This window comes from Zonotrichia leucophrys, chromosome 2, assembly GCF_028769735.1.
Source record: "Zonotrichia leucophrys gambelii isolate GWCS_2022_RI chromosome 2, RI_Zleu_2.0, whole genome shotgun sequence".
Classification (NCBI taxonomy): Eukaryota; Metazoa; Chordata; class Aves; order Passeriformes; family Passerellidae; genus Zonotrichia; species Zonotrichia leucophrys.
In genome coordinates this window covers 35,984,048-35,994,065 of record NC_088171.1, presented here as the reverse complement: position 1 = coordinate 35,994,065, position 10,018 = coordinate 35,984,048, and the positions used below count along the sequence as shown (strand labels likewise).

Here is a 10,018-nt window from a genome sequence, read left to right as displayed (position 1 = left end):
GGATCTGACTGCAGAAATCCAGTGGAGCCAACTCTTCAGAGCTCCCCAAATCCTACCTATGTTTTCCTGTAAAAAATCTGAGGCTGATGCTAACTACCACTAAGATGCTGCTCTTCATTTTAGACACGATGCTTCTAATTTCTAGCTTGTGTCATGACCTGCATAAGGAGATTAAATGATGCAGGATAATTGATTCCTCATCTGAGATTCAGACTGGAAGCATTAAATCAATCCTGTCCTCTTTCATGTTTTTGCCATTGAAATTTCTTTAAAGCAGTTATATTTCCTCTTCTGACACTTTCCCTGAGTAGTGAACTAGATAATATAATACCTAATTTTTTTTGTGTGTGCGTTAGGCCTGCTCTCTCTCTGGGAGAAAATAGCAGAGTTTAGCTCTGGTCTCTCTAATCTGCTGGGATATCTCTTTAGAGAACAGGTTTTCATTCCGCAAATGCAATACAAAATGGTTTTGCTGAACTTGTGTCCATCTTTGGGTATGGACTAATTGTAGGTGAAAGAAAATCATGACCTGCTGGATTTTACTCTTAGCAGCCCTGACCACAATACTTAAGAGAGACAAGACTGGTGGTGTTCCTTCATTTTTACACAAGGTGAGAAATTACCTTTGCATCCAGCATCTCAGCCCTGATGTGCCATCACATCTGTACTGCTGCTGTCACTACCAGCAGCTGGGTGAAAACCTGGGCTTCACTTGGACATCATGCTGTGCAGTGCCCTCTTACCAGAATAAATCATGTGAGGTTCCATTTTCTTCATGCAGGAAAAGCTGAATCTTTACTCACATAACTTATTTTATACATTTTTCACAGACCTCGTGTGCAACATCTATTGCCTGGTAGTTTTCCTACTTCATTTATTGGACAGAAGGGGATTTGTGTGTATGTGATAAGGTTCAGGTTGTTTACATTTTTCTTCTGTGGGTTCTCATGGAACAGATCTAATGTTTATGCAGGTGCACTTATTTTTCACCCAAGAATAGGTTGTTAGAGTAAAGAACTATTCATGCCAAGATTGTTTTCACAATGGAAACTTGCAAAGTGCTAGCTGCACTTCGAAGAAATGACAGCTGAGCTATTGATTTAATAGAGCAGGCCTGATTTTATGAGACCTTTCTTTTATCATTTTTCTACCTGTCTGCAACACACTCTGACATAATCCAACGCTCCACCTCTGCAAAACAGTCTGAAGCAAAGCTCCAAGGCACGTGGTGCTCACCTTGCAGCTGACAAAAGAGCACAAACTGCAGTGGGAGCAGGTATGGAGCAGAGGCAGCCAATGCTCCCATGCCTTTAGGACAACATTCTGCTCCTGCCAAGCCAAGCCAAGCCCAGCTCACCATGGCACCTTTTGAAACAGCCACAACCTGCACCCACACAGTGCTGGGGCTGTGTGGGGTGGGCTCCAGGGTACTTGTTCTGCTCTGCCAGACCTCTGCTGGCTTTGGACCTTCACACCTTGTTTCCTGAGCAGGCAGCTGTCAGTGGGATGTGTCAGAGCCTCAGGACAGACTGGAGTGGCAGCAGCCAGGCTCATGCTGTCACACCAGTGAAGCTACAGGCAGGCTTGGAGGAAACACAAGGGGCTTGGGAACAGCAGAGAAGATAAGCAGGGGAATATCTCTCCGTACCATCCACTTTTTCTTGGCTGATATCCACAGCAAATATGAGGAAGTTTAAAAACTCCTGGGTAATTATTATTTACATTTCTCTGTTAAAATATGTACATAACATGCAACCAGCATGAAATTTACAATACAGTGTAGGCTTTGTAATTTTGCCTATCTATTAACTACTATCTTCCAGTTGTATACCTTGTAGATAAGGCCATTTATGTAAACATGGACTCTTTTATGACAGATATACTCAGTTGTGAACATTTTAGAAAACACATTTTTCCTATCTTTTTGGAAGTACAGGAGCCAAAAGCACTTATTTTATTTTAGTTAGAAATATTTCTGTTATCGGTGATCTCTTCCCACTTTGTAGCTATCTACCCCTTCCACGAATAAGGAAAATGGCTTCATCATGGAGAGAGGTTTTGGAGTCAAAACTCCTTGAAGGCATATTACAAAAAACCGAAACAAAACTCTCGGAGTTTTAAGTCTGCTGAAAAATGGAATACTGGAAATTGCTGCAGCAAAAACATCTGTAGCCCAGGAAGGACATGCCACTGCTCACAGTCCCCAGTGAATGATGTGTATGGAGGAGAGAAAAGGTTGCTGACCCATGCATAACTTCTAGGAGTACTCAGCAGACCTGTTGCTGTGGTTACTAACCAGAGCCTCCCCTGAATGAGTGCAGTTTGCACTGCACCAGATGGCTGATAAATCACACAGGGGAATTTGCTGTCCCTTGTGTTACTGTCCGATCTTTTCTCCAAGTGCTGTGATTTAATTTGCAGCAATTCACACATGGATTATTTAGCCATGACACACTAATATAAGACATGAAACTGCTGCAGGTGTGCAGTCACTTTAATGAACTCCTGTATCACCTGTGCAACACCAAGAATGTATTTTGTCTTATGGACTGATGTTCACATTGCTGCAATTTGAAGAATAATGCTAAGCTGAGAAAAAAGAAAACAACTATGTCTGAATTTTAATAAAATTTTAATAACACAGTTACTGTAGCACTTTTATTGCAGAGGGAAGTGAGATGACTTTTACAGCTCATTGGCCTGCCACAAGCATTTCTGTACAGGCAGCATCAAAAACCATGAAGCACAGATGAAGATTAAACATGCTCATTGCATAAGAAAGTAATGCTCTTGCCTCTGTATTTTCTGCTGCTTCATGGTCATTACTGCCTTACCCTCTCAGGATGACAAACCATCTGCCTGGACTATTTATTATTATGAGTCTTTAGCTATTGTCAAGTGCTTTAGCCTCACTGTTACAAGTGGTGTTCTAACACAATAAAAAAGCCAATAATAATAAATGTGGCTTTGATAGACTTCAGAGTTACAAACATAAATACCCTGTCCCAGATTTCTGTGAATTAAAATAAGGAAAATAGCAAAATTTATGAAAACCAAGCAAGAGACTGATGATTTTTTTGATACATTACTTCAGGAGTAGGCAACCTTCTTGACTGGGCAATGGAGCAGCTTGGTTGTGTGGTTCAGTGCTTGGTTGTGTGGTTCAGTGGTTGGCTGTGTGGTTCAGTGCTTGGCCGTGTGGGCCAGTGCTGTTGTGCCCAACAGGTTTCTGGTCGCTGAGAGTGCTGCAGCATGCCTGGAGTCCTTGCAGCGCTGTGTCCCTGTCACACTGAGGAGTCGTGTTCTGCTCTGTCACTTGTGTAACGGGGGTATGAATCACCTTCTGTGGTGCATGAGTAAGAGCTCAGCATCTAAGCCTGCTGCTGTGCCTACAGTCACTTTTTATGTACAGCTGCAGCCATTTCCATAGATTAAACTTCAATGGTAAATTGGATGAAGAGGCTGCAGCCAGGATTTCTCCTATCTTTCTCATTTTGAACATTCACGGAGCTCAGCAAGTGACATCTTTATTTTACATCATAATCCAGCACCTGCCATCCTTTTTCTTTGTTATGGGTGGAAGCTACCTTTAGTGTGGGAGAATTACTCTCAATTCTCTGGTCCAGTCTTCTGTCTATATAAAATACCCCAAAACACTCAAGTGCCATTGATATTTCTTACTCTTTAGATTCATTCTATGATACCAGTTGAATTTGGCCTATGATGTAACTATCATCTATGGTCTCATAGGCATTTTCAATGTTACTTACTCTTCTGTATCAAAGGAGCTCTTTTCTTCCTGTAACTCACTGTAAAAGGAATAATTTTAGTTTAGTGGGATGCTTTCATGGGTATAGGCTTAGATTGCCTTTAGCAATCAAGTGCATTTCTTCTGAACAACCCAAGTTCATCTGATTTTTAGGTACTGCAAATCAGTGTTCCACCAGAAAGAACACAACTAAGATGGTGCCCTGAAATTAATACCAATAAAAAGCTTTTCTTGGCTGTTCTACCCTTCCACCAAAATCTATCATTTTAAGCCTCTTAATATAATTTCAACATTTAGATGGTATTTTCTACCATCTATATTAAGTCAACCTCTCTCCAAAACACAGTTTATTGAGAAAACTAGTCCCATCTGCTCTATGTCTGCATGGCTGCTGTCTTGAACTTGCAGGGAAAGTATTTTGGAAATGATGAAACAAAGACTAGTGTTGCAGCATCTTGATGATTTTGGGGCACTAGCTCTGCTGAACTAGCTTTTTGATCTCCAACTAAGGACACGGTTAAAGAAAACCAAAAACCCACTGTAACTTAAGCTGTATATTTCAGTGTCTGCCTTTTGTTCTCTTTCTTTCACATATAAAACATGGAACAAAGATTCTTTGAAATTCTCTTTTCTAAAGAAGCGTCCTTCCTGCTCTTCTTCTTTGATTTTGCATCCCATTTGAAACCAATCTTTCACAAGAGGAAAAAACATTTATAAAATCCATACATTCTGCTGTTATGTTTTAAAAGAGGAAATAATCAATAGATAGGCATTGTGGCTTTCCCCTAATTATTATAATTCTGTATTTTCTGTTTACGCAGCAATCTCCATTCAAGGACTTTTAAGATGCAGCTCTGAGTAAATGCTCTCCCCATTTCTTGTGTGAGGCAATTTAATTACTGTGAGGCTACAAGATTTATCCAGAGCCAAGCAGCAAGCTTATGGCAGAGCAGCATACACCCCAGGCTCTCTTGATTCCCAGTACTGTGCTCTAACCACTCATCCTTGCTGCTTTGCACAGTTCATGACAGCTTACACAGAAAGGAAGCATCAAGGATTTCTGTGTTGACAGTATGTAATCACTCTGTAGACAGTCTAATAATTCTTAGGTAGATTATACTCAGCCATAATCATCTCCAGTGTAATTAGAGAAGAGACTTAGTCATCTAAGTGAGCATAATATAGGTAATGTAAGTGGTGTGCTATAGGATATAATCTGAACCCTTTTCCAAATTGCACCTGCTCTTTTCATCAGCTGTCTTTCTGATTCTAAGAAGCAAGCTGCCTGTGACGCAGTTCATCCTTGATGTAACTCCAGAGCAAGGAATTTGGGTTGCTATGTTCAACTGAACTTGCTACAATTAAATTGGTATAAAGTCCTCAGCTTCTCAGTGATTCAGATCACTTTTCAATCATACATCCTAAGCAGGACATATAGTCTTTTTCTGTTGTAAAACACATCGAAATGTAATTCTGATGGCAGCAAAACTGATATCAGAGGAAAACAAAGGTCTTGCTTAAAATATATAATGGAAACCCTTAGAGTATGAAGGGCTTGCATGTTGCTAATGATCAGCTCAGCTTTTTAATCAAAAGAACTGAGCCCAAGTAGTCCCTATTCAGGCTATTCAGACTACTGACATGCCCCCGAAAGGTGCAATGCCACAGTGTTTCACATTCACTGAGACTGGGAACAGCAAACTATTTTCTCTCTTAGTTACATAATAAAGTTGCAACTTTTGGTCTGCATTTAAGTTTGACAGCAGCAGTGTTCAATGCTTATGCACAACTTCTGTACAGACACAGACCTGTGGTGCTTTTTGTGGTGATGAGAGGAAATTCTTTTTGGTGCATAGAGTTTCAGAATTTTTCCTTCTATATTTTCTTTAAATATGCATCATCCCATATGCAGATTCTGTCTGGCTTTTTGTTTTCTCTTTAGCCAGGTTACTAAACCAGATCTTCTGATCTAACAGGCAGTGCGATGTTTAAGTGGTAGAGCTTTACCAACCTAACATACTTGCTTCTTTCTACTCTCCTGGTGAAATACTCCAGTTTGTAATGCTCTTTAATATCTCCACTGGCTCATCCTTGCCTCTCTGACCTTTTCCCCTGCTTCCTTTTAACCTTCCTTTTAACCTTCTTCCCATCAAACATACTTGGCAGTCTCTTCTGCACATTAAATGCCTGGTTTCAGGCAGGAATTGTTGGAATGTGCAGCAAGGTTCTTCTCCTTGAATACAGAGATAGAAACCTAAAGGTGCTGTCTTATACCAGCACCATGTAACCACATGTGTTAGATCATATTTAGCAGTTTAACCATTTATGCAGGGACCTGCATGCTTGTACTCAGCAGTTAAACTATTTTTACCTCTGCATGGAGGCACAGGTTGTGTGCTGAGGATGGAGCACAGAGGACAGCTCCATTTGGGCAAGTTTGGCAGGGAGAGCAGGCCATCTGCTCCACATGCCATGGCTGAGGGACACTGTGCTGTGAATGGGGGTCCCTCAGAGGGACAGTGGGTGCTGCTCTGCTTTGGGCCTGCTGCTGCTGGTGCTGCTGGTGCTGCTGCATCCAAAGAGCTGAGAAGTCCCTGGAGGTACAGCTGCTGGAGGGGCTGGAGCCCACTGTGACACTCCACATGCAGCAGCAGGGAATTCCTCAGTCATGAACCATAGAATCACAGAATTCATTAGGTTGGAAAAGATCTCCAAGATCATCGAGCCCAACATTTGTCCGATCACTTCCTCGTCAACTAGGTCAACTAGACCTGGGCGCTAAATGCCAGCCCAGATGTTTCTTGAACACTTCCAGGGATGGTGACTTCACCACCTCCCTGGGCAGCACATTCCAATCCTTAGCAACCCTTTCCTTGGGGATACTTCTGATGAGCTCATCTCCTCAGCTTGGCAAAGTTTGGAGAACTCCTTACGCAGTGGTTTGACTGGTTGATGAGGCAGCAGCCATATTTTAAAACTTCCAGTTCTCTTCCTAGAGTTACCTTTGCGTGAGACAGAGGAACACAAGTTAGCCATGAGACTAAACCTGAATAAAAAATCCCCTGCTCTTTCGGCACGCTCTCGGTCCTCCAGACGGGCCGAGGGATGACATGCCGGACGTCGCTGGCTCTCCGCGGGCAGGACCGCAGCGGGATGCTCCAGGGCGCTCCCAAGGCGCGGGGCTGTGCGGTACCCGGAGCATCCCCGCTCTCGGGGCCGCGCCCTCCGCCGGCGGCGCCCGGGACTCGGCGGCTGCGCGCGCAGGGGGCGGGGCCGGGGCGCCGCGGGGCCGAGCGGAGCGGGAGCGGCGGGAGCGGCGCGCAGGTACGGGAGCGGTGCCGGCAGCGCCGCGGGCAGGGCGGCATCGCCTCCCCATCGCCTCCCCGTCCCCTTCCTCCGCGGAGCGGCGCGGCGCGGGGGAAACTGTCGGGGTCCGCGGGCAGCGACCTTCCCGGCGGGGCTCGCCCCGCCAGCGCCGGGCGGCGGTGGTGGACAGGGAGGGAAGCAGGGAGAGAGGGAGGCGAGGAGGGATGGAGAGAGGCAGAGAGGGATGGAGAGAGGCAGAGAGGGATGGAGGGAGGCGAGGAGGGATGTAGGGAGGCAGAGCAGGAGGGAGCAGGGGGGGTGGCGGCGGGAGCGGCGGGGCTGGCGCGGAGGATGGCGCAGAGCCGCTCTCCGGGCCCGGGGCGGTGTCCCCGGGGCCCCGCGCACCTGGCGGTCCCCGCGCGCCTCCCGCTCCGGGGCTGCGCCGCCTCCTCCCCCGGGCCGGCGGTGCGGGCAGGGCTCGGTGCCATCAGCAGATGCTGTCCCCGGCTGTCCTTTGCCTTCCCGGCTCTCCGGCCTCTCGTCTTCGCTGGCTGCACCCTCTAGTCGCTGCTGGTTTCCCTTCTGCTCTGTAAGGACCCGTCGAGGGTTGTTTCCCCCATCTTTTTCTTGAAGGTGCCTTTTCGTATGGTCACCTTGAAACCTAGATGCCTTCATGTGCCTTTCTAAGCATACTGTTACGCTCAGGTAGGTAAGTGCTGGTTTCAGTCACTGATGAGCAGATAAACCTCCCTGCAGGTAGCTAGATCCTGCAAACTGACATCTCCATTTGTGCTGCTGTAATAATGGTACAGGCTATGATTAATCTGCCTTAAAGAGAAAATTCTCCAGTACTGATCGTTAAAGGGGAAATAAATCGTATTAAACCAGATTCTCAAACGGAAGAGAGCTTAGGGCCTTGATGCTATGAATGCACATGCTTATAAATCTATCCCTATGAAAAAGTGTCGCACAACTGAGAAAAGCCATCCATATCTCTAGGATATGAAACTTCAATAAACCCAGAGAAAATATTGTGCTGTAGTAAACTGGGTAAATTTTGTGATGCAAGCTATGTGTCTGTACTAGCTAGTTTAAAAGATAATAAATGTATGAACTTTTGAGAAATGGATTGACTGACTCATTTGGTTATAGGCTACTACAGTTTCAACTATTGCTCTAAAAGCTGTTGTAGGATTAGTGATTTAAGGCACCTCCAAACATGCTTTTTGTTCATAATATGCACTCTAAATCTTCCAGCCAGGCAAAACAAAATCTTGAAGACCCTCCAGTCATATTCTACTTAGGAAGTAGATCTCTGTACATGGGACTTTCAGCTTTTTTGAGGTGAACCGACACTGAAATTAACTTAAACCATTTATAATGCTGTAAGTAGCTTATGTCCCAGAGCTTACAGAAACAGTCTAAAAAGGCAGGTGTTGTATTGCGGCAAATGTGGTGGATGAAAATCCTTTATTGGCATCAGTCAGTTTTGTCCTCCCCAGAATAGTATTTTTTAATGCTTAGAGCTTGAGATTTTTCAAGGTCTCTTCCAGTTTTGAAAGACATTTGTAACTTGTTTGTTTGTTTGTTTGTTTGTTTGTTTTCTTCTGCTATGGCATGATTGAAGCTCCACTTACTTACTTGTGCCAAGGTTGGTGTCTTTGGTAAAGGGTGCTGAATTTGGCTCTCCACCCTCTCCTTCAGAAGCCATCAACTGTGGATGCTTTATGCAGCTTGCATGTTGGAAAGTTTGCCAGATGTCCAAAGCTTCTAGCAAGAGTTTCTTTATTATGAACTTGAAGCATTGTGAATATGGGCATTGTCCTCATAGTGTATTTTTCTCTTTGCTGTAAATTCAGCAGCTTGAGAAACAGAATTTCTCCCCAGACCTGCCTCTCTGTGAATGCCTGGTTTCTGACAATGCGCTGCGTTATATCCTAACATTTACAAACTCCTATGGATAGTGTTGCGACCCTTTCTGGTTTTTAGAGTATGTTTAAAACTGCAGGGCGGCTTCCAGCGAGCTACTTTGATGCTTTTTGTGTTGCTCCTCGTTGACATAGCGGTGTTGCTGATGTGAAGTGGCAGCAGTCAGCGTGCATTAGGCAGCTGTGAGGAGCTGGGCAGCCTCCCTTGCGCAGGGACCCCGACCAGACCGAGGCGCAGAACGCGACTGAGCTGCATCCTCACAAACAGCAAAAACCACAGTCAGCAGCTCCTCCTTGGGAACCTGGGTGTTGCACAAAGATGCTTCAGATGCCAGCAGCCCCTAACAAGGGTCTGTGCCCCAGTGACAGGAGCAAGAGAGCAGGTGCTTCCCTACAAAATGGAGAGTGTTACAAATATGACCTTGAACTGTGGGCTGGGATAAGAGCCACAAAAGGGATGGAGTTCTGTGACTGCTTGGGGACTTAATTAAGAGCACTGACACCCACTCAGTGAAAAGTCTGTATAAATAATGAATTTTCCCTGTATGTGCAGCCTGTGATGGAAATGAGTCTGAAATCTGTTGTCTTCTGGATGACTGACCCTGATTTGTTTTTCAATAGAACTACGTTTTCATTAACATAATTCAGATTACGTGGGGCAAAAAATAAGATCCTGTCTTATTTTGAAAGATGCCTGCTTTGAAAGCAAGGACATACTTTGGACGAGGGTGTATTACAGAATTAAAATAGAACTGGTTGGTCAAGGGGTTGTAAACTTTTATAACAGCTGAAGTCTCACCATTTGTTGGGACTTCAAGTGCTGAAGAATTTTAGAATGCTCATTTGATGGCCATTACCTGATTTTTTTTTAGACAGTCTAAAGCAATCTGACAGCTGTTGGCAAGAATATCCCAAATTTTCCCCCACATGCAGCAAGAGAAATATTTTCAATTCCTTCCAGGCCTATTATGCATTTGTTCAGTTAAATGACTGAAGGGAGCACACAGCTTAGTAG

The 10,018-nt window shown here is 44.6% G+C and overlaps 1 protein-coding gene across 2 annotated transcripts in view; it reads left to right on the top strand.

The window, feature by feature from the left end:
* Nucleotides 1–6,981: 6,981 nt before the first annotated feature.
* SCRN1 (secernin 1) overlaps nucleotides 6,982–10,018 on the top strand; it is a 37,710-nt gene continuing 34,673 nt past the window's right edge. The window contains exon 1 of one of the 2 annotated variants that reach the window (XM_064704562.1): nucleotides 6,982–7,093. The gene's annotated coding sequence lies outside the window, so the exon portion shown is untranslated. Of the gene's footprint in view, nucleotides 7,094–7,758; nucleotides 7,781–10,018 lie in introns of those variants that run through there. The other variant, XM_064704561.1, reaches the window with a different exon arrangement.